Raw genomic sequence first — 24214 nt, 5'->3', positions numbered from 1 at the left:
TTTCATTAGAGCTACTTTGAGCTTCCTCAAAACATGATGGCCTCAGGGCTGTGGACTGACAACATGGCAGCTCAAGGCTCCAGTACAAGTGTTCTAGTGATCCAGGTGGATGCTGTGTCTTCTTTCCTGACCAAGCCTTGAAGTCACTCAGTGCCACTTCTGCCACAGTCTGATCGTTTTATGCAAGTTCCAAACCCAACCAGATTCAAGCAAAGGAATTAGACTTCCCTTCTTAATGTGGGAGTGGCAAGATTTAAGAAAAACAAATTTAAAGAGAGCTATTGCTATGGCCATCTTTAGAAAATAAAATCTGCCACAGTGACTTTGGACAAGTCAGCTAACTTTTCTGTGCCTCGGTTTCCTTACCTTTAAAATGGTTATAATATATGGCACTTCATTGGGTTCTGGAGATTTAAAGGAGCTAATACATTTTAAGTGCTTAGAACAGTGCCCAGCACGGAGAATGTCATTCCTTAAATTTAATTTTGTAAATTTAATTTAATTTAATTTAATTTAATTTAATTTAATTTAAATTTTATTAGTATCATTCAAGTCTCAGCACAAATATCACCTATTCTGCAGAGCCTTTCCTATTAGTCTCACAGATTTTTCATTCTCCCTTCCAGCTTAGCATGGTACCTCTTTCCTAATCCATCTTTTCAGATTCATTGTAATCATATGTTCATAGCCCTAGATCCTCCAATGTACCGTGAACTTCTCAGGAGAGGGAAACAAAATGGCTGCTCAGTAGCACAGGTTTGTTTTTTAGAGAATGACTCAGTCCAAAGTACAGGTACAAATGAAATGAAAATGAAAATGTAGATGAAGGTAGATGATGAAAACAAGCTAGGATAATACAAAATAAAGAAGGTAGGATATAGCAGGTAATGAATATCTGACTTCCACTTAGGTTTACTCTTCAGTCAAACTTCTAAAGGTTACAATTGCCTTAAGAGGGGGTTGCAAGAGATGACAGGATTTCCTATGACAAAACAGAGCAACAAGTTGAAAGCTCTGGCCTCGAATTAACATCTAGAAAGTAGATTAAATCTGTTGTAATAGACTGCTAAAATTTAACCAGCTTTTCCTACCACTATCATTTAGCATTTAAAGTGTCCATAATTAGAAACACTGAAAGAAAACTGCATTTGAGAATGAACAAAAGCTTTAAACTTGTGAATGATGTGAATCTGCAGCATTCTATTCTTTTTACCAGAGAAAGCAACATTAATGGCAATCAAACACAACAAAAATATCTGTCCCCAGGTATCATACAGAAATCCACAGAATCTTTACTAACAAGCAAGACTGACAGGTACTTTCACCAATAGAAAGGTACCTGTATATCACAGGAGAGTCCTTTAAGATCGTAAGTGAGACTTAGTCTCTTACATCAAGAGTAATCATTTAAATTCAATAAAAAAAATCATAGTACATTAACATTTCAAAAGCCATTTGTGAATAATATGCCTCTAGAATTTATTATTTTTATTATTATTTTTTTTGCTTCAGAGTCTAGAGATATTTAAAAATGTATTTTTTAGTTGAACTCTAGGAACGTCAGATCTCAGAAACAACAGACCAAGAAATTCTAATTAGCTGTGATGAACGTTGATTATAGAGCACGGATATAACAATGATTACAGAAGAAAAAAAAAAGAGGTGATGCATCAGTCCCACGTATCAAGTATGGTTGTGTAATTAGAGAAATTTAATCACAGCAGGCATATGTGATGTATTTGTATTTGTGCCACTTTGTGGATTCACAGGCAGAACTTCCTCAGAAAATACAAAAGGAATAAAAGCATTCCTATTTTATAAGCTTTACTTCTAAACCATTTACTTCATGAAGGTCTTTTTTTTTTTTTGTTCTTTTTTCTATTTCTTCCCCATACACCCCACAGAAAAACCATTTCTTTTCAGCAAAATACTCCATACTATTACCTTATTCAGTTGTTCTTTTCTGAATGTTCCCAGCTCATTAGGATTAATAGAAGATATGCATATGTTCATAAGGAAAAATAGGCCCTGTTTATCTGAAACATTTAGTTTTAAAGATATGGTGCCTCAACTGAGTTTCAGAAGGAAACAGAATAGACCCACTGAGTCTAAAGATGAAGCCATGAGCAGTACTCTCAGGTTCTGTGACATCAGCCAGAGCTTTGCTGGCTCATGAATAAGTTCCAACATATAAGAAATCACTTGGCCAGGTGAACTATCACAGAAGATTCAGTGACCTGTTAGAAGGTCACAAGGTTTATCTTGAACAAGAGTCTGTCTTGCAGCTTATTGCTTTTTGATTTCCTGATTAAGTGATGGATGAGAAGAAGAGGTCACCTAGGCAGTACAGAACCAAAACCAAAGCAAGACAAACACAAAAATGCTGTTCTTGCAATATATTTGTAAAAGGTATTTGAGTGATCATTGGTGAAGTTGGATTAAACTGTATAGTTTAACATTATGACAGTGTATCTGTGTTTGCCCTGAAAACTCTGCTTAAGTACAGCAGTCTCCCCTTATCGGTGGGGGATATGTTGCATGACCCCCAGTGGATGCCTGGAACCATGAATAGTACCAAACCCTACACTATGTATACTATGTTTTTTCCTCTGCATACATACCTATGATAAAGTTTAATTTATAAATTTGGCACAGTAAGATAGTAACAACAATAACTGATAATAAAGTAGAATAATTATAACTATATGCTATAATAAAAGTTATGTGAATGTTGCCTTTCTCTCACTCTTTCTCTCTCTCTTTCTCAAAATATCTTATTGTGCTGTACTCACCCTTCTCCTGATAATGTGAGACGATAAGACTCCTACATGATGAGATGGAGTGAGGTGAATGACATAGGCATTGTGATGTAATGTTAGGTTACTCTTGAACTTCTGATACTATGTCAGAAAAAGGATCACCTGCTTCCCAACCATAGTTGACTGTGGGTAACTGAAACCAAGGGAGGCAAAACTGTGGATAAGGGGGACCACTTTATAACAAAATAGAGAAATAGAATGAATCGTTTGAAGTTCACACACACACACACACACACACACACACACACACACACTTTGTGCAGTTTCTTTAACATTTGTATATAATTTTTCCAGACTCAACCTAATACAATGCAAATATATTCACCCATATTATAACCTTGTTTAAAATATTCAGAAGTTCATCATCATGCATTTCAACTGCAGAAAAGTTTCTCTTTGATAGAAAATGATTTTTTGTATAAACATATTATTAAAATGGGAAGAAAATGTACCCTATTTTTACCTGAATCTAAGAAAGATCTCTGTATATCAAAACAGATATGCCAAGTCCTTTTCATGACTTAAGAAATTAGATGTCATCCTTCCTCCCGTCAACACACGCGTAAACCGTATCTATTTGATTAAAAACTTCAGTACATGATGTGGTTGTTCAAATGCTTGTTGAGAAAAGGAAACTGTCCCAATACATGAATGAAGCAGGCACTGGTTGTAAATGATCTGTTTATACTGTGTAAATGGTGGGCAAGGGTAAGATTGTTGACAAGAAGAGATTAGGCCTGAGTGTTGTCCTTTCCTACGGTAAGAGAAACTGTGCATTTCATATGAAATCTCTCAATCTTTAAATCCATATAAACAATTTATATGGACCAAACAAGAATTCTTTGGGCTGACTTGACCTACCAGCTACCGGTTTGCAAACTCTTCTGTACTATGGCTGCTGAAAGGATCATCAAGTAGAAGGTGAACCTCTGTAGCCAGAGGCTGCTAGAGCTCAACCGAACAGACTAGAACCCCACCTCCAATGGCCTCATAAGAAAATATGTGTGTGGTGTGGCATACTTCAAACTAAATTAAGCCAAGTCAATAACTTGGACGAGCGAAGAGTACAGGGAGATTGTGGGGGAGAGGAGAATTACCCAGAGAAAGGTGCCAAGGGAAAGCTGGTGGTTACAGAAAACACTGGTCAGTCGAGGGTCCCAAAGAAAACTGACTCACCACAGACAACCAGCTATCAAGTGTTAATCATAGAGGAGGACACAATAAATTTCCATGAACAGTACTAAGAACGAATGAACTCTGGCATTATTTATGCCACAGTGAAAATTTTTAAGCCAGTTGTTTAGGCTTCTTAAAATTATATATACCAGGATGGGCCCCAGAAAAAGGGTCTGAAGGAACATAAACCTATGTGAAGAATGTAACTGTCACAGCAAATGCATATTTTGTTAGCTGATAAATTAGCACAGGGACAAACAAGGCTCATAATGTAAGCATTGACATAAATTACTGTGCAGTAACATGGCAATTGAAATGTGTAAGAGACTCCTCTGCTAATCTACAATTACCCACTTTACTGGTATCCTCTGGATGTTTAAATATGAGGAAGAAGATTAAAACCCTCAGTTTTATCTTGATGTCCTTTAGCAATCTCAGCTTAGGCTATAGGAATATGGCATACATACAGGAAAAGTGGCACAGAGACTTCCATACCACCTGTAGACCCAACCATTAAATGTGAAGAACATCCTTTCAATAACTTGAGAGCTTTTCTTGACCAGAATTTCACCGCCTTGACAGTCTGAGAGTGCTGAAAAGGACTGCTTAATGAGGGAGGGATGCTCAAAAGCAGGTTGAGCATGAGGTCACCAGTACGATGGATTGGGCAGAGTTACTCTCTTCTACTTGGGAGACAAGCAAGGGCAAAAATAACACCATGGCCATCTCCAAAGTAAGAGAAAATGAGACTGTTTTCTGAAAGAATCTGCTATTTAGGTAGTGGAGAAGAAGTGAGTACTTGGACTGGGAAGCAAGGTCAAGCTAATAAAAGCAGTAAGTAGAAATTGTCACTCTGCCTAAAAATAGCACCCTGATTTCAAACCAAATCAAGGGTAAATTCTCGGACTACCTCACAAAGCCTGAACTGCAAAGGAAGGAAGAAAAAAATCAGATTCCCCATGGCTCTTGAGTTAGTTTTAGTTTTCTTCCACAGACACAGCATAAACACAGGTTTTAATAATAAATGGTATTCAAAGCACTGTTTGTAAAAAGATTCGTACTTTCTTCACAATAATCCTGGAAGGGTATTATGATCTAGATACAGGCATACCTCATGTTTATTGCTCTTCACTTTATTGCTCTTTCCAGATATTACATTGTGTACAAATTGAAGATTTGTGGCAACCCTGTATGGAGCAAGCCTACCAGAGTCATCTTTCCAACAGCATTTGCTCGCTTTGTGTCTCTGTGTCACATTTTGGTTAATTCTCACAGCATTTAAAGCTTTTCATCACTATTAGCTTTGTTATGGTGATCTGTGTTCCGCAATCTCTGATCACCATTGTAACGGTTTGGGGGTACCATGAACCACACCCATATAAAATAGCGAACTTAATAAATATCATGTGTGTTTTCACATCCACACTGACCAGTCAATCCCCCATCCGTCTCCCTCTGCTCAGACCTCCCTATTCCCTGAGATACAACAATATTGAAAGTAGGCTAGTTAACAGCCTTTCAATGGCCCCTAAGTGTTCAAGTAAAAGGAAGAGTTGCATGTCTCTCACTTGAAATCAGAAGTTAGAAACAATTGAGCTTAGTGAGGAACACACGTCGAAAGCTAAGACAGGCTGAAAACTAGGTAGGCCTCTTGCACCAAACAGTTAGTAAAGTTGTGAATGCAAAGGAAAAGCTCTCAAAGGAAATTAAACGTGCTACTTCAGTGAATACACAAATGTTAAAAAGCAAAACAGCCTTATTGCTGATATGGAGAAAGTTCGAGTGGTCTAGATCAAAGATTAAACCAGCCACAAGATTCCCTAAAACCAAAGCCTAATCCAGAGCAGGCTTTAGCACTCTTTAATACTGTAAAGGTTGAGAGAAGTGAGGAAGCTATAGGAGAAAAGCTGGAAGGGTCAGTTCATGAGGTTTATGGAAAGAAGCAGTCTCCATAACATAAAAATGCAAGGTGACACAGCAAGTGCTGATGTAGAAGCTGCAGCAAATTATCCAGATCTGGCTAAGCTAAGTAATGAAGGTGGCTACACTAAACAACAGATTTTCAATGAGATGAAAAAGCCTTCTATTGGAAGGAAGTGCAATCAAGGACTATCATAGCTGAAAAGAAGTCAACACCTGGCTTTAAAAGCTTCAAAGGACAGGCTCTTTTGTTAGGGGCTAATGCAGCTGGTGGCTTTAAATTGAATCCTCATTACCATCCTGAAGATCCTAAACCTTTAAGAATTAGCTAAATCTACTCTGCCTGTGCTCCATACAAGGAACAAGGAAGCCTGGATTACAGTGCATTAATTTAACAGCATGGTTTACTGGATATTTTAAGCCCGTCGTTGAGACCTACTGCTCAGGAGGGGGAAAAAAAAAGATTACTTTCAAAATATTACTGTTCATTGACAATGTACCTGGCCACCAAGAGCTCTGATGGTGATGTTTAACAAGATTGATGTTGTTGTCATGCCTGCTAACACAACATCCATTCTGCAACCCATAGATCAAGAAATAATTTCAACAGGCATTAAGGAGGGCACTTTTTGGGATGAGCGCTGGGTGTCTTATGTACGAGATGAATCACTGGGTTCTACTCCTGAAGCCAAGACTACACTGTATGTTAACTAACTTGAAAATATTTTTAAAAAAAGAAGTAATTCCAACTTTCAAGTATTATTTCTTAAGAAATATATTCCATAAGACTATAGCTGCCATAGACAGTGATCCTTCTGGTGGATCCAGGCAAAGTAAATCAAATACATTTTGGAAAGGATTCGCCATTCTAGATATTATTATGAAAATTCATGATTCATGAGAAGAGGTCAAATTATCAGAATGAACAGTAATGTGGAAGAAGTGGATTTTAACCCTCATGGATGACTTTGAGGGGCTCAAAACTTCAGTGGAGGAAGTAACTGCATATCTGTTTTAAGTAGCAAGAGAATTAGAAGTGGAGACTGAAGATGGGACTGAATTGCTGCAATCTTGTGATAAAACTTGAATAAGTGAGGGGCGCCTGGGTGGCGCAGTCGGTTAAGCGTCCGACTTCAACCAGGTCACGATCTCACGGTCGGTGAGTTCGAGCCCCGCGTCGGGCTCTGGGCTGATGGCTCAGAGCCTGGAGCCTGTTTCCGATTCTGTGTCTCCCTCTCTCTCTGCCCCTCGCCCGTTCATGCTCTGTCTCTCTCTGTCCCAAAAATAAATAAACGTTGAAAAAAAAATTAAAAAAAAAAAACTTGAATAAATGAGAAGTTGCTTCTTATAGATTAGCAAAGAAAGTAGTTTCATGGGATGGAAACTACCCCTGGTGAAGATGCCATGAAGACTGTAGAAATGACAACAAAGGATTTAGAATATTACATAAACTTAGTTGACAAAGCATCAGTTTAAGAAGATTGACTCCAATTTTGAAAGAAGTTCTGTGGATAAAATGGTATCCAACACAGCATCTCTTGCTATAGAGAAATCGTTCATGAAAGGATCAATCAGTGAGGTAATATTTATTGCTGTTTTATTGTAATAAATTGCCACAGCCACCCCACCCTTCAGCAGCTGATACCCTGACCAGTCAGCAGCCATCAACAACTGAGGCAAGACCCTCCACCAGAATAAAGATTATGACTTGCTAACAGCCCAGATGATGATTAACATTTTTTAGCAATAAAGTATTTTTAAGTTTATTTATTTATTTTAGAGAAACGGAGAAAGGGGGAGGGGCAGAGAGGAAGGGGCAGAGAAAGGAGAGAGAATCCCAGGCAGATTCCACACGGACAGCAGGGCTTGATCCCGTGAACTGTGAGATCATGATCTGAACTGAAATCAAGAGTCAGACGTTTAACTGAGTCACCCGGGTGCCCCACCTATAAATTATTTTTAATTAAGGTATGTACAAGTTTTTTTTTTAGAAATAATGCTATTGCACACTTAATATACTACAGTATAGTGTAAAAATAACTTTTATATGCACTAGGAAATCAAAAAAATTCATGTGACTTGCTTTACTGTGGTATTTTCTTTATTGAAATGTTCTGGAAACAAACTTGCAATATCTCCAAGGTATGCCTGCATTCCGAAAGAAAACATTAAGTTCAGTGAAGTCACTACAGTCACCTAGCTGGTAGCAGAAAAGTCAGGATTAAAGCCCAATAGGTTTTCAGATACTTAATGTAATAATATTTTAATGGCACTCAGATTTCTGTGCTCTCTCTCTATATATACATTCTTTCAGTGTTATTCCAACTGTTATGTTTTTATCTTCATCAGCCATTGTCTGAGTTTTCTGATCTTGTCATCCTTGGTTACTTGTTCTCCATTCAGTCTAAGGCACCTACTACAGTATCATTCACTGATCCTGTTATTGAAGGGCAAGGTTACCGTGAACTTTTAAGACATTTGCTGGGGGGTTTGCCCAAAAGTACAGGGCAAAAGCAAAGACAACAGGAACAACAACGAGAACAAATTCTCAAAAAGAGGAAATTAAAAATGTTCTACTGCCACAGCAATAGGACTGGAGAAAAGTTGGTGTGGTGGGGGGCGAAAGGGGATTAAAACCTAGAGCTGAAAACCAGAAAAATAAAAAAGCTGAAATGTTCAAATTTGGAAAAAAAACAGTGAATTTTGAAGCAGAGGAGAAAAACATGCATATGATAAGAACTAATTTCCATACGTCTCTAAAGGAGCACCAGGAAAAGGAAGCAATTTGGCAAATGTATCTTTTGTGTTTAAACATCAATTTTGATTTGTGATAGATACGTGTCTTTCAAGTATTACATTTTCCATACCTGGAAAAGATTGGGAAAATAAATTCTTTAAGCTGTTTATGAACTAAATTCTATCTGACTTTTAACATAGAGAAGAATTTCAATAATAGTAAAGATCTGTGATAAAGGGAAAAAAAAGAGGCACTATGCTTAGTTTATTTTCTTGAAGGAGCAGTCTCTCGAAAATGTAATCAACTAGAATTTGGCATATTATAGATCACATTTAAACTGTCTTTAATAAAAAGAAGTAAATGACTTAGAATAAACTCTTAAACATGTACACACACACACACAACACGAGGCTAATGACTAGAAAACAGACTTGCTTTTCTGAAGCTTGCAAAGAGAGAGGAGCTTCTCACCTTTCACCTGCAGCCTCCTCTCCCCAATGACAGAGCTGCTATTGATTATAATCCACTGTCTGGTGCCTGAAAGCTAAAATCCAAGTAATTACTGCTGGTGGTTTAACAGTTCTGTTTGGGTGAAGGGATGGAGGTAGATTGAGATAATTATCCAACAACTTATTATCTTTTAGACTGCTGGTCAACCTGTACATCTTTGAAACTAAGCATCTAAAGCTTTTAATTGCAGAGAAACTCTTGGGATAAAATATCAGCTAGTGATATGTAGGCAAATTAGTTCATTTTTATACATGTAAAAAGAATACCTGTATCCTTCCCTTCAATATCCTCCCCTCCCCAGTCACCCCAATTCCCAATGGCCATTGATACTATGAACTCACCTCCTTTGGGGTTAACTATGGCCATAAAGCTTGACTCATGAAAATATTAATGGACTTTGTATTTTCCCTTCATGCTTTTCTTCCAGTGTCTTTCTGCCTTTAGAAAGGGAAATCAAAGAATCTCCTAGTTCACCTCTTTTATCACCCTTGTGAAACATCTGTCACTTGGGAAAGTAGATTCATTCACAAATTTATCATCAGGAAATAAAAATATTTGCTGAATCACAAAATATAAGATATGCCTACACAGTTCATAGTGAATTCCCCAGTCTTGGGGGCTATTTGCTTCAGGAATTGGCATTTTAGGATCTCTATTCTCAACAATTTGAACTCCTCCCTAAAGTCACCAATTTCACTGCTGACACACACTCATGTTCTTTGTGTATTACTCTTGTATTACAGTGAATTGCTCACAGGCTTTCAAAAAATTAGAAATAACATTGCATCTTCCTCTAGGTACTTTTTCATTTTTCTCCATTCTCTGTCTAAGCCCTCATTCCCCTTACCCATAGCATCTTTTCACGTGTCCCCAAAAGTTCCTCTTCAAATTCTCTGTAAGCTGATAGCTATTTCCATAATTTTTGGAAAAAAATACATTCTTAAAGTCACCAAGAGCATCTTTATTGTAAGCTCAGTGGCTTTTTCTCCACACTAATTTGCCTTGAGCCATATTAGGTAAAGGAGGAAGTTTGTGAGTGGGTGCCAGGTTCTCCACGTGATACAAATACCATCTCTTTGTTTCCATCTTTTCTATCTGCAGTGCTCATTTTATTGTCGGCTTCCAGACTAACTGTCCTTAAAATACTTTTACGTATTGTCATTCTTTTGCTCCCATACTGTCAATAGCACTTCCCTCCCTGCCCCATAAATGCATCAGATCTAAACTCCCTTTGCTTGTCTCATCTGGTCCTCCATCAGTTTGTACACAGAAGTCATTTGTTGGGAGCCAACTTTGAGGAAGATTAACCTGGCAGTTTGTATGCTCCAGCTGTTCCCCATGAAGAATGAGCTTATATAGGGTATAAGAAGGGAAGTAATATCCTTTATTTGCTTTCAATTGTATTCATATTTAATCTCAAATCTCAGGTTATAACACATTAGAACTTTAATCCTTATAAAAGAAAATAAATTGTTTGGAGGGGGGGAAAAGGCTTGTGACAGCTGAGGGGCTCATAATCTCATTCTGGTGAGATTATTTATTAGTTTTCCCCAGTTGCTTTATTTTTAGGAATGCACTGATGGCTATTGATGATCAGATGCAAAACTCTAAACTACTTATACATAAGTCTACGATCATCACATAGAATGTAGGGAAATGGTTACCATTATGAACTCAATTTATTTGTTAATACTTCATTAGTTTCATGTTAATATTTCTTTCTTGAAGCTTAACCCACAGAGAATTTCATTACCACTACTATTCAGGTGTCAAATCTCTTTCTAAAGCAAAACAAAGGAGAATCTTTTATAAAAGTGGATCTTTAGTTTTGCAGACAAAAGAAACTGTGAAAAAGAAGATTAAATCTTCATCAGTTTAACTCACAAAGCAGATGCATAGGGAAATAGCATTATTCACCATTTAAATTGCCTAATTAGTCTTGGGAGTTTTTTTTTTTTTTTTTTTCTTTGTCTGTCCAAGGTAAAGGAATTCTACATCCAGTTATAATAATGCTAAATTTCTAAATAGTAGATTTAGGTAAATCTTCCATTGAAAGAAATAAATCACTTCTGTGCTGAGGAAACTCTATTAAGATACCATCTGAAAGATCTATGGAGCCCTGAAGTGGAATACATACATTTTTAAAAGGATAAACATAGGCGAAAATGTCTGTCATGCTTTACAGCGAATATATCCACCCACATGTTCAAGAGCTCCCTGATTTATTCTCAAGTAACAACCTTGACTCTTTAAACATTGTTTATGATGGTCAAATTGGAACATACACAGAGTTTGAATACAAGCTATCTGCCAGTAGACTTCCTTTTGAGAATAAAACATTCTTAAAGCATCATTTACTTTCACAAACAGCATATGCTCACCATGTGGCACCATTCTTGTTAACACCAAAGTAGCAATTTGAGCTTAACAGCTTATAATAATAATAGTATGTGATGTCAAGTCCTCAGAGTCTCAGATGTCAAAGGTGATCATGAACATAAATGCAAATTCCCAAAATCTGCTCTGCTGGGAGAAAAGAGTCTTGCCAAGGCCAAAGAATCCAGTAGAAATACAAATGCGTGGTCTCCGGCTTCTAATAAGCCCAGAAATTGTCTTTCCAATTTCTCTGCATCACCTTCATCTGGTTCTAATGCATATACATGTCTAGTGAATTAGTTCCCCTTGGGGGAAAATTTTGTTGTTTCCAGACCTTGAGATTTTCAATGAAGTGCCAATGATCTGATACAAATTGTTGAAAGTTTTATATTACAACTGTTCTCTTTATACGAGCCGACTGTTTACTTTTCGAACACCTTCAAACCTTCTAGCATTTCAGAATAATGTTTAAAATATGGCACTATTAAGAAACTTCAAGATTACAGCTGTGAAAACAGACCAAGTCATTATAATCAGTGAGAAAGTCCCTTAACTGGGATTTCAGAATATGAAAGGAGCCCATGCACAGAATTGGCAAGGTAAAAACCAAAGAGAGAAAAGAGAGAAAGAAAGAGGGGAAAAAATCCATCAAGCAAAGAAAGGGGGTGTTTCCATTCTTGACAGCCCACTTGAAAAAATAAAAGTAATTCAGTATTTGAGTAGAAGACATTTTATGGGGGAGGGAGGTGTAGTTACTGCATTGGCTTGAATAATGACTCTATATATTACATCTCTTAGAGCACTTATTCTTTTTCATTTTAAATGGTTATTTACCTATCTGCTTTTTCTACTGACTGAACTCTTCAAGTGCCAGAACCATGTTGTATGTGTCCTACAAACTGAGACCTAGTATATTACAGATATTCAACATTTTTGGTTAAATCAATGAATCAGACTATAAATAATATAGAAAACACATGTTTTGCTCAGAGTAAGATGCAGAGGCAGGAAAATGATGGGTAAAGAAAAAATTATTCCATATTAGCATTGTATTAATGGAAAGAAATGTTCAATATACATTAATATGGTATGGTAAGATGATCACGAAGAATAAGCAAATTATATAACATTTACTTAGGGAATCCTCATCTCTCAGATACAGGCTGTAGTCCAACAGTGTTTGTTTTTCCCTTGGGCACGGAACTACCTGGGTTGCAGGAATAGAGAAGACAGAAGGTAGTAGAGGATTCATGTGATTTGATTTTATAGAACAGTGCCCTGATAAGTAAGGATAATGAGACATTCAAAGGTCCTCCTGAAAGAGTATTTCAGGTAAATCCAAATGGGGTAAAAGGGAGAAATTCCAAAAAGGGGCTCAGTGGACTGCTGAATTGAGGGAAGTGATATCCTATCTCAGCTGGGCCACAGGCACTGTGTCTCAAGTCTCTTTTCCTGTCTAAGGTATCTATCAGAAATCTTCATTTCTCTCCTCAAGGTCTACAAACAATATCTACACTCTTACTTTCTCCCATCTCTTCTATCCTGAAACAGACTGTGAGATCATGACCTGACACAAAAACAAAAATTGGACACTTAACTGGCCAAGTCACCCAGCAGCAGATACTGCTCTCACTAAGGTTGCCAATGAACTCTTAATTGCCAAATCTATAAACACCTTAGCTTTCACTGTACGGAAGGTTTCTGTTGCATTTGATACTGTTGATCCCTCCTTTAATCATTATATAAAACAGCTGAGAATAATAGGCTAGTTATGAGAATTAATGTAAGTAAAGTACTTAGCACAGCTTTTGGCACATTGTATGGGCTCTAAAAATTGTTTGCTAATCTTATCATATTATTGGATTTCTTTGTTGCCTTTGTGATTCTATGTTTCCTATTAAAGGCAGGTGTCCCTCACCCAATGAATGTCCTTATCATCCACACACTCTTACTGTATAATCTTACTGGTCTTATTTCAAACCTACTGTGTTAAGATTGTCACATCCATATCTCTAGCCCAGTGCTCTACTAAAGCTTTATATGTATATATCTAATTTCCTGATGCAGATTCCTATCTCAACTGGCAATGTGTTCTGTGGAGGTGGGTTCGGGGGGGAAAAATCACCCCCCAGTTGAGAACTGATGGTTAACTTATATATGGTTATTTGTTTCTCTCCTCAGGTGACTGAAACTTCTTGAAAACCAGCACAATGACTATTCATCCTTATGTGCCTTGGACACACTACAGAGCCCCACATATACTGAAGCCACACATTCAACTCCACCAGTCTCAATTTAGAACATCTTACTTTAATGAGAAATCATATGTATACCCCCCTCCCAAACAGTCCCTGTACAAACTATTAAATTTAGTCCTGATTTCTTTTACAAGGAAGCATTTGGAATATTTCAATAATGAGAAAAATACATGTTAAGTGGATGGTGACTACAATTTTGAGATAAGAGCATTCTGTTAAATTTAGAAATCAGATGAAACCTTTCTTCAGAAAAGGTTTGAATAATAATACACTCTATTAAAAGAATGATTTGCTGGATTTTTTTTAATAACCCAAAGAAATAGGAACTTCTAAAAATTTCACAGCAACCTAAGTCTAAGACTTGAAAAAAATAATAAAGTGCTGGGGTTTCTATGTCTGAAGCCATCACATCTATGGCTCTATGTCAATTTATAATGGTAAATGTGCCACGGCAACAAATTTGTCATGGGAATTTTCACAGCAATAAATATCACAGTCTGGTGGCAGTAGATGGAGTTATGGATCACACCCTCACAAGTCTTAGGCCTAGTTTGGGGAATGTGACACATGTAATGCACATTAGCTGAGACTTTCAAATCTTTTCATGCTTCACAAACCACACCAGATTGGCTGAATTGCAGAATATATTCACTGCCACACAGTAAATTGTCCCCTTAAGCCACACCCCAGCTGATTGCAGGAGACAAATAAGTAATATCAGACCTTCAAACCAATGTGATACACTGGGAATGAGGATGAATCTTAACATCACTTTGATTAAAAAATATAACGTTCTCCATTGGTCAAAGGCATGAAACTATATGGAATACGATTTACTAATAACACCATCAATTAAAAGGTAAAGTATTAGAAATTCCACATTCCAGAAATGGTTTACTATTGGCCTCAAACTTAAAATCTTTCTAATTGTGCCTCTTATGAAACACCTGTCTTGTGCTTCCTTTTCTTGACTCATCCTCCCCCAACTCCTTCCCACTCCCACCAGAAAAACAAACAAACAAACAAACAAACAAAAACCAACTTGGTCACCTTGTCTCTTTCATTTTACAAACTTTCTTTTCCTTCCTTTGATTTTTAATTTAGCAAATATCCTATATTCTACACAACAGGCCATACACCTCAGGTGGGCCCTAAAAAAGTCAATATCATCTTACCTTTAAGGAACTAATAATCTGTTATTAAAAAACACAGAGGCACTTGAGTGGCTCAGTTGGTTAAGTGTCCAACTTTGGCTCAGGCCAAGATCTCATGGTTTGTGAGTTCAAGCCCCGAGTCAGGCTCTGTGCTGATAGCTTAGAGCCTGTTTTATATTCTGTGTCTCCCTCTCTCTCTGCCCCAGCCCTGCTCATGATCTGTCTCTTTCTGTTTCAAAAATAAATAAACATTAAAAAAAACACCTACAAAATGATTTTAAAACCAGGTAGAATGTGAAAGTATCATAAGGGGGAAAATTAGGTGTCATAGAGGTGATATATTACAAGTAGAAATTGAGTTGGGATATGTTCAGGAAAACATCAAGGCAACTATTTTTTAACATACGTGAAAGCATAAAATATAGCGTGTGTCTCGCGGTAGGCATTCAACAAACATTTATCTTCTTTCCTCCTCTAGAGGTATTATAGGCTAAACTGTGTTCTCCTCAAATTTATATGGTGAAATTTTAATCCCCAACACCTCAAACCTGTAATGTATAGATAGGGTTTTGAAGAGATAATTCGGGTAAAGTGAGGTAATATGGATAGGTCCTACTCTAATATTATTGATGCCTTTATAAGAATAGACTAGGACACAGACACACAAAGGAAAGACCATGAAGACACAGGGATAAGATAACCATCTACAAGCCAAGAAGAGAAGACTTCAGAAGAAATCAACCTTGTCGACAGCTTGATCTTATACCATTATCCTCAAGAACTTTGAGAAATTAAATTTCTGCTGTTTAAGCCACCCAGTTTTTTTACTTTGTTATGGCAAACTAATAGAAGGGTCAGTGAATATAGAGATAAGAGAATCCCTTAGATCTCTATTTGTAAGGAGCTGAAGCTTGGGAATTTTGATTTATTAGTCAATAGGAAGTCAAACAAGGTTTGTGAGCTGAGAATGTCCTGAAGACTTGAGTTTAGATGAAAAGATTTGGCTTTTGTGTTTGGATTGTGATGATGGGGAGATAAATTTGCAAGATAAGTTTGGGGACTATTGGGTCATTGGATCAGCCAAAGTACAAAATAATTGGAATTTGAACGGGCTCATGATACAGAAAATGTGAATTGAAGTCAAGTGCATTTAATTTAACAACTGAATAGGGGCGCCTGGGTGGCTCAGTTCCTTGAGCATCTTGACTTTGGCACAGGTCATGATCTCACAGTTTGTGAGTTTGGGCCTCATTTTGGGCTCTGTGCTGACAGCTCTGAGCCTGGAGCCTGCTTCAGATTCTGTGTGTCTCTCTTTGCCCCTCCCCAACTCGTGCTCTGTCTCTCAGAAATAAATAAAAATATTACAAAAAAAATTAGCAAAATTACCAAAAATTAACGGAGAGCCAAGGAATAAGAAAGCTCACTGGTATCAAGTATTTAGCATGGTACAGATTTAGTGATAAATAGCACAATTTTTATAAAATTAAAAAGATGAGTATTTTGTAAATATAGAATATGTTAAAGATTTTATTCAACACATTAATTAATGAAAGAAAAACAGTAAAACACACACCCACACACTCCTAACAAGGGCAATCAGGAGTGCTGAAATTAATTTGTTAATAAATGTCAAATTGGTTAATATTATAAAGGTCAATAACATTATTTAGGTCATCTTTTCCATAGTGCACTAATCAAATATGAGTCTCTGGGACACCATTCCTTTGTACTGCTACACAGAGGATCATTTACATGACTATCAGTTTTTTAGGACTTAACTTCTATGTCTTGAGAGTTGTAAAATAGCCTAGTCAACAGAAAGTCAATCAGAGGTACATACTCCTATAGAATTATATAATCCCCAGAGAGTCCCCTTAGACAATGCCCAGCACTCCACTGAGAGGAAAGATACCCTGTAATCTCTATTGCCCATTTCCAAGTCTTGCAATATTTTTTTTCTGACAATAAATGTAAGAGAAGCTATTTTTCATTTTAGATATGTTAAATATGCAGTGCCAAGGAAACACTCTGGGGAGAAAGTCCGGTATGCAATCAGAAGTGTGAGGCTACACACCAGCAAAGGACCAGGTTTGAATAAATTTGTCAGTTCGGCTCGATTTTTCCACATACCTCATCAGTGAGCTCATTGAATTGGGACACAACCACAGGCTGGAACTGGAGACAACTGCCAAGGACTCCATCCCTTCCCTCCTTCTTGCTTATTAATAACCTATTTTACTGTGATCCCTTGTTCTAACAAGATTAAACACCATGGTTCTGTGTTTTGACCTAGCTTCTCTTTTTTTATCCTTTTATCCCTGGTATTTATTTTTTCTTTTTGGTATCTGGACCTTGGCTTTTCTCTTTTGCTGGGCAGGATCCTTGAACCCATATTTCAGCTGATACATCTTGTAGGAAATGCTTGATTCATTCTAGACCTAACAAGAAAGAATCCAATTCTCATCTTAGTCATTTGGCTGGTGCTGTGGTGAGCCCTGCCCAAAAAGAGGGACCAGAGAAGTAGATTTGAGTCACCTGCATGAAGATGAACTTTTCCATATAAATGTCAAGATTTCCCATTTTTCCTCTAGCCTTTAACTTCTGTGGTTCACTGACAGAATCTCCTCTTTATTATGTACGTGCTGGGTATTTGCCATGCGATTTATAAATAGCTCTGGTAACCTCTAAGTAAAACAAAATGTTCATTCATTTACTCATCATTTATTTCGGTCATTCATTCATTTGTCAAAAATTACTAAATTCCTCATATGTGCTAAGCACTGCACTGGGTGCCAGAAGGTATCTAGATAAATAAAATATATCCTTGCCCTCCAAAACCTTAACCACTAAGTGCTATAAAGCAATGAATTTCTGACCTTTTCAAGTACATTTCACATCTGCAACATGTCCTCTTAGAAGCCTTGCTCATAAAGGAGCCATCTGTCAAAACAGAGTAGGCTATAACCCTGAACGGCTGGGAGTCTGAGCTGAACCCCAAAGAGATCTCCTCATGTCACATCCAACTCTCACCCTCAGGAGTTTGTTAAAGCCACACTGAAGCTAACTTCTTTCTAATCATAAATATTACCCCCAGCATTACTTCAAAAATCTTGTATTTTTACAAGGAAGTAAAGGTGATGGGTTAACTGATTTTTTTACAAAACTATTTGATTGTTTTTGTGATACACTTAATGTTATATTCAGAGAAAGTTATCAACAGCTTCTACTTCTCAGAAATTTGGCTTCATTACCATCATGTAAAATTCTCAATCCAAGTCTCCTGTTTATCTAATAATTTTGAAGAATCCTTAATAAGAGTACATTTATCCTAATTTTATAGACATTTATGTGACCAAAGTTATGTTAGACAACATCACCAAACTAACCAGGAAATTAGTACAAGATGAGAAAAGCATGGATGATTCTTCATATTTGATACCAGTTAATTAAAAGAATATAAGTTTCTTTTCAATGGAAATAACTGATGGGTTTCAATTAATATGAAGAATTGAGAAAGCCAGATCCCTTCATGGAGAGGGAAGATCCTATGACTGGTGAAGCTATGTATGAGTAATTTAAATTTTGTAAACAAGAGATCATAATCTCGTTCTTTAAATCTTCAAAGGGACTAGACATAACCAGCATTTCCTTCCTAGCAGATGTATTTCTTTCAGAAATTCTTCCAATGCAAACATCTTGATGACCAAATGAAACTCCAGAGCACCAGGAGATAGCTCTGTTTGAAGCATTTTTGCTTCATCTGAATGTGAGAGTAATTGTAGAATAGGTCCACTGGTGTGTTCCCCCAACATCCCACCATCCCTCCCCTCCCCTAAAGAAGCAACTACAGATAAGGTACAAACAAGGAAGTAAATAAATAGGTATCGATATAGATAGGTAGCTCTCATATATAACAGGGATTATGTAGAGTGTGTTGCATTTGGTTGTTGAACATTTTGGGATAGGCGAACAAGTGAAATTAGAAAAAAAAAACTTTTTCAACTCAGCATGGTAAGAAAATGACAACAACAAAATAATATCACACTGAAACAAACAAATACCTTGTTCTGTAACCATATCTGATGAGGAATGCTTTCGAGAACAAACTCTGAAGAGGAAAAATACCACCCAAAGGGCTATATTTATTTTGAACAATGACCTTCTGTGTCTTTTGCTATATGTATGTTTTAACCCATACACAATTACTTATTGTTATGGATGTAACAACATAAAACCCCACATTTTCAGAATTTTATTTTTAAATTCTCTCCAAGTAATGAAGATGCATGTATGTCATTCTATCCTTTAGCACGCACAAAGAACTAGTAGGTAGCTTTGAAACATATAGGCCTATAGTAGGGGGGTGCATTTTCAAAATTTACCAAGGTCATTAATGCACCAAATGTAAATGGTCTCCCATTTATCAAGTGCCCTGGGGAAATCAGGAGATAATTGAAATGATAGATGAAGAGATGAAACTCTAAGCTAATGGGCTGTATATCAATGAATCAATGTCACATTTATGAAAGGTTTTGGAAAATGATTCCTATTCTTTGCTTATTTCTAAAGTTTTAAACCTCAGGAAGGTAAGCTGTAGGAGGACAAAAAAGCGAATTAAAAAGAGACCCTATCAATCCATCAGAAACATTTCTGCTATAATTTTTCTCATGGTGGTTTGCAAATTCCTATACTAAGTTCAGCAGAACTTATCACTGTCTCCACTTTTGTATTTGTGTTGTCTCTCTTTTTCTTTCTGTGAAGTCATCAGTTCATAAATGATTTCACCTAGGAATCAATTTTCCTACTTCTTTTCCCTGACAAACTTACAGGAACTTTATATAAGGGAAGAAAAAAAAGGTAAGTATGCTGAATAAAGATTTAAAAATAAAAGATACTTAACAGAAGGCCATAGGGGAAGGGAAGGGGAAAAAATAGTTACAAACAGAGAGGGAGGGAGGCAAACCACAAGAGACTCTTAAATACAGAGAACAAACTGAGGGTGGATGGCGGGGTGGGGGAGAGGAAAAATGGGTGATGGACATTGAGGAGGGCACTTGTTGGGATGAGTACTAGGTGTTGTATGTAAGCCAATCTGACAACAAATTATATTAAAATAAATAAACAAATAAACAAAAAAAAACAAATACATAAATAAAACTTTCAACTTGGTTACAAATCAAGAATGCTTTATTGACAAAAAAAAGTCATTAAAATGAGTTTTGGGTGACTTAAAGTTAAACTTCCCAAGGAGAAATCTTATTTTCTAGAGTAAATTATTTAAAGTTAAGTGAGATATAGGTCTGTGGAAACGAAATGGTATTCAAAAACAGACTTTCTCTGCTCTCAAAGTGACTAAAAATTGACAAACCAAATACCGGATGAGGGGACACATATTAAAATACAAATGTAAAGTCGAACTGGTAATGAGTGACGCAAGCGTCTTCCCAAGGCAAATGGGGTTTTGTTTATTGAACAAATACATATTTTGATACCTTTCATTGATAATTTAAAAGCTGCTTGTGTTGAGTTCATGTTTCCTCCAAGTCAGTCCCAGATGCTGGTGCTCAATGTGGCTGTCAGAGATGTTCAGTGAAACAGAGAAGCACTAATGGTGGCTGTGGGCACAGGTGATCAGCCTTGGAGGGGGGTGGGGTTCAGGGGAGGAGACCTCCAGTTCTAGCACAGGGAAGTACCTTGACAGTTGTTTCCATCAGAAGCCACACAGGAAATGATCTTGCTGATGGTTTCACCAGGCCAGTGATAATTGCCCCCCTTAGGGCCTGAGCTGGGAAACACAGTCAGACAAAAAGAAGGAGACCCTTGAACTCAAAGGGAAGGAATGACAGAAAATGCCTGGAAGAAATCTCTTCATATTGAAAAGGTTTGAATCCTAAGCTCTTTCAGAATCTGAAATCCTGGACACAAACTCCTCAAATAAACGTCCTGAAAGAACTTTAGTTGCTTATATGCACATGGTTGTTAAAATATTGCTGTATGTATTTCCATACTGGTGGAGAAGTAGTCTCTGTCCTCCAGTCCCTGAGTGCCCCCACCCACTAGATGGCTCCCTCCACCTCCGCTGGACCTCAAGGACCTCTCCCAATCCAGATAATAAATTATTAAAGCTAGCAGTAGGGGGCCTCTAGGACCCTAGCAGCTCTGGTATCTGCTCTGAATTTGTGGCTGTCCTGTTCCATACAAGTGACAAAGTAATGTTAAATATCACCTTCGCATATATCCAACACTTTAAACGAAGTACTATGAATTTTATTGGTTTTCTTATCCCACCTTCACCATGACCACCTTCCCTTTCATACCAGTGTTCCATACACTTCACACAAAAGCTTCCCCAACCCCCGCCACCATCACCTGTACCTATAATGTTACCAAAAGAGAATATTAATATCACTGTTTGGCACCAAATTCAAAGTTTCAATTATTGTCTCCAATTCCAGTGGCCCTCTCTGAGATTGGCACAGCATGAAATAAATGAAAAATGAGATGTGACTATAAAGTGATGAAACTGATTTTCACATGTGGCCTGTGGGATTTCCTTGATTACTTTTTAGTCATGCCTTGTATTAGTCAGTAGGTAAAGCTAGCCTTCTGAGCAGGAAGATTTCTTACATGGCCCAAATAAAATATGCATTCTCTTCCCCACGCTCACTAAGGTTCTTTACATAGGAAAATGTAGTGCTTATAGAGAACTCCAGAGCCTAATTAGGCCTTTTTGCACCATTAATCTGCTCTTTTAAAATATTTTGCTCTGAGAGCACAACACAGAGTTTTATCTGGCATAATAGAACGCTATCAATGTCCCTAATGGTCAGCCAACCATTTAATGACTAAAATAGCAAAACCTTAGTTGGTACACAATTTTTATGATGATGGAATTTTCAAAGGGTGCCAAACAAATTAACTGAGTGACTTGGTCTTGTCACCACTGGTCTCTCACATAACTCTTCAGTCATAAGAACAAGGTGAAAGTGGCAAAAAAAAGCATTTTGCGTAGACACTTCGAGAGATCCATTTACCCTGTGATTTTCTTTATTGGGATGAACCTTTTCCTTTACTTCTGCAGAGTCTAGAAACTAATGGTATGATGTTTGGGGTGTGGTTGAGAGGATACTTCCTGAAATTTTATCACTGAACTTTATTAATGGCACAAAGAAAAACAAGACAGTAGCATTTGATGCCAGAGTTTTGTTTTCTTATCTGAACAAAAACCTAGTATCCTCAGAAAGGGAAATCTACTGTTTATGCTGTTAAGCCAACCTCCTTGACATAATTTCAGCTCATGTCAATTGTCTATTTATAGTAAAAAAAAAATCAGAGAGTCAAAGGAAGAAACAGTACAGATAGCTGCTCAATCCTAGTGTTGATGTAGGCATTAATATATCCACATAGAGATGGTCAGGTAATCTTCATTAATATCATGTTGAATACCTTGCAAGTATTTTCCCTCTGTTTCACAGACAAAGAAAATAATACGAGTGTATAACAGTACACACATGTTGTTTTACCAATGTGGTATTACATTGCTCATTCTCTTTTACACAATACTTCATTTTATTAACTCGATAATATTCTGTGAATATTTTCCAGGTTATCACCATTCCATAATGTTTTAAGAACTGCAAGGAAGTGTCATGACTTATATAAGAAGTTTCCTACTTTGGAGCTTAGTTTATTTCTGTTTTCAGCATTATCAATATTTCTATCAATATTCTTCTAGGTAAATATTGGTGCATATTCCTGCTTACAGTATGACTTCTTAATGCTGCAGAAAGCAATCAGACACAATTGAGACTAACCTGTTATTTGTATGCTAGTCTAAAAGTTCTGCAAAGGAAATATTGCAAGTATACTCTGCACTTGAAACTATAATAATGATTTCTGTGTTCTCTCCTCAGAGAGCTATTTCAAAGTGCCTGCCATGTGTACTCTGCATTACAAATAAATAATCACAATATTTTGCATTTTTAAAAAAGGGTCTTGATTTTTAAAATTTCAATTTAAAGCAATGCTTTAGACCGGAGATAGTCGTATTCTCTGTAAAATTTGAATCATAGATAAAGCATCTCAAATCACAGGGGAATGGTAGATTATTCAATAATTTGTGTTTGAATAAATGATAAGCAATCTTGGGGAAAATCCATTTAGAGCCTCACCTCACACCATTTACCCAAACAGATTCAAGTAGATTGGAGTTAAATATTTTTTTTAAAACAAGTTATTAAAAAACTGAAATTGATATTCATTAAATCTCTGAAGAGGGGGAGTTTTTAACAAGCAGAAGTTAAAAAAAATCACAAAGACAATAATCAGTGAATTGATTGAGCACAAGCTCATGACATTTTTTTTAACTTTTGCATGTCACAGAAACATAGATCAAATGAAAGAACAAAGTGTAATGTTTGAAAATATATCAAAATAACATCACTATCCTCACTAAGGAGAACACAGTTATTTAGAAAATCATTAAATAGATAGATAAATTCTGTAAAGACAACTCACAAAAGTTGGCAATTCCCATATTTTAGCAAGTGCTTTAGAAACACCATTCTCACTAGAAATCAAATAACGTAAATTAATACAGTAATGATATAGAATGCTCTAATTTATAAAAGATGACAATTTAAAATATAAGGCATGCTGACAAAATTCATGCAACAAATATTTGTTGAAGGAATGAAATACAAACATATTTTGGCAATGCCTAGGACCAAAAAGAGAAAAAAAAAAAAAAAAGGATTCTAGAAGGAAATGCACCAAAATGCCAAAGCATTTATATTAGTATGGTGGAATTATGGGTGATTATTTTTCATAGCCCTAATGTCCTTATATTACTTTCTATTTTATTAAAAATTTTTTTTGTTTATTTTTGAGAGACAGAGTGTGGGAGGGGGCAGAGAGAGAGAGGGGGACACAGAATCCTAAGCAGGCTCCTGGCTCAGAGCTATTAGCACAGAGCCAAGTGTTCCAGCACAGAACTTGAATTCAGGAGCCGTGAGATCATGACCTGAGCAGAATCTGGATGTTTAACTGACTGAGCCACCCAGATGCCCTAAATTTAAAAAAAAATTTTTTTAATGTTTATTTATTTTTTGAGAGAGAGAGGGAGATAGAACACAAGCAGGGGAGGGGCAGAGAGAGAGGGAGACACAGAATCCGAAGCAGGCTCCAGGCTCTGATCTGTCAGCACAGAGCCTGACATGGGGCTCAAAACCACAAACCATGAGATCATGCTTGAACCGAAGTCTG

At 36.8% G+C, this 24214-nt stretch overlaps 1 pseudogene across 1 annotated transcript in view; it reads right to left on the bottom strand.

Annotated features, from left to right (window-relative positions):
• The window catches only part of LOC112849957 (uncharacterized), a 339733-nt pseudogene that overhangs the window by 165479 nt on the left and 150040 nt on the right, over nucleotides 1–24214 (bottom strand). The gene's annotated exons all lie outside the window — the stretch shown is intronic.

The sequence above is a fragment of the Puma concolor genome, chromosome C2 (assembly GCF_028749965.1).
Source record: "Puma concolor isolate L17-30 chromosome C2, mPumCon1.1.hap2, whole genome shotgun sequence".
NCBI lineage: Eukaryota > Metazoa > Chordata > Mammalia > Carnivora > Felidae > Puma > Puma concolor.
The sequence above is the reverse complement of the archived record's forward strand: the minus strand, read 5'-3'. Positions and strand labels throughout refer to the sequence as shown.